The sequence below is a fragment of the Epinephelus moara genome, chromosome 22, assembly GCF_006386435.1.
Source record: "Epinephelus moara isolate mb chromosome 22, YSFRI_EMoa_1.0, whole genome shotgun sequence".
Lineage (NCBI taxonomy): Eukaryota > Metazoa > Chordata > Actinopteri > Perciformes > Serranidae > Epinephelus > Epinephelus moara.
Window position 1 is genome coordinate 37,599,358 of NC_065527.1, and position 1,707 is coordinate 37,601,064.

Below are 1,707 nucleotides of genomic sequence, written 5' to 3' on the forward strand. Positions count from 1 at the left end.
GACATATTAACAACATTACCTACCATTTGAATAGTGTCCCTTCCTTCCTCATCTGCCTTTCGATCCTCTGACAAAACTCCTCCAGTTCACTGTAAAGGTAAACAGACAACATAATAATAATAATACTGGGATAGCAGAAGCATCAATAATACTCAGAAATTACTGCTTCTCTCCTCTTACCTCTGTTGGTAAACAGGCCCTGTCAGAAAGACCTGCTCTGCCTCCTGCCATGACAACTTTTTCATAGCAGAGATTCCATATATGATGGCCTAAAGAAAAAGAAAAGATGTTCATTTAAAGCAATGAAAATGTATTTATACCATTATACCAGTACAAAACATCAAGCCATTATTATTAAACCTACACAAGTAACGTGCCATTTATTCAGGCTTTGAAAGTCCAGGAGCACACACTCAGTATTCAGAAAGGACAGTGAAAGTCCTTACAGCATGTTGTGCATTTCTCCAGTTGGGGCAAGGTTTCCCCTTTCTGGATTGTTATGTGCACCTTAAAAGGAGAGTGCCTAATTAGTCAAAGTTAATATTTTTCAACCGTTTTACACACATAAACAAGGCCAAAACCTAATAATAGACAAAAATACATTTCTGATCTTCTGCGCTGGATGAGCTTAATTTCTGTCCACAAAATCTCTAAATATATGCTATAGAGTAATATAAATGTAGTGTTATAAACACACGTGATATATAATATTATGAATAATAAAGGAAAAACGTGTGTAGGTGTATTACATGATATACATGAATACAAAATTAACTTTTAGCATAAAGTACACTAATTGCCAATATGTAAACAGTTTCATGCTTGTATGAAAACGTAAGCCTATACATGTTTTTCTCATATCATCCACTTCATTGCTTTAATCATTTATTCATTTTCTCATATCATCCACTTCATTGCTTTAATCATTTATTCATATTTAATTTAAAGCACATGCTAAAATTAATCGTCATCGCGCTGCGGTTTCATGAAACAAAATGTGCAGGTCAAACAGTTCATTGCTAACAAGCTAAACTATTACCTACTACTTTAACCCATATTTGACGTGCCTTTCAGACTATGGTGGTAAAGACAGTCCTATCATTTTAAACGTATCACTGTAAAACATCAATTTCGCTGTCTAATTCAAGTCAACAAAATAGTTTGATGGCATTAAACAAATAATACATTCAATACTCACACTCGGATCGTCATCGTCCATATTCAATAGTTGTAATAGTATGTTGGCTTCCAATGAAATAGAGGGCGCTGTCGCGAAATACAAGGGGTTTAGAACTGCGGGTCCAGATCTGCAGGTCTGAATCTGCAGTCTCCAGGTCTGCAGACACACCCTCCTTGTTGCAGTTTATTTAAAACAAAAAAAAAATAAAAAAATAAAGCAGATTGTGTTTACAGTAAAGACTGGTTTATTTTGTTACTTTTAGTTGGCCTAGATGACATTTGGTATCCCACTTAGTACTATATCACTTTGAACATTAAGTGTAAATCAACCCCAGGATGCTCTTGTAGCTGAATTTGCTACCATTTCAGATTAAAAACCATAGATGGGTAAAACATGCCAGGCTGCTCTTTGAGGTTTTATGTATTGATTCTTGATTGACCAGTAGGGGGAGTTGCTGACTTTGCCAAATATTAATTGAAAGATTTTTCTGCAAGTTTGCAAATCTGTTGTCTGCTTCCATGGCCTTA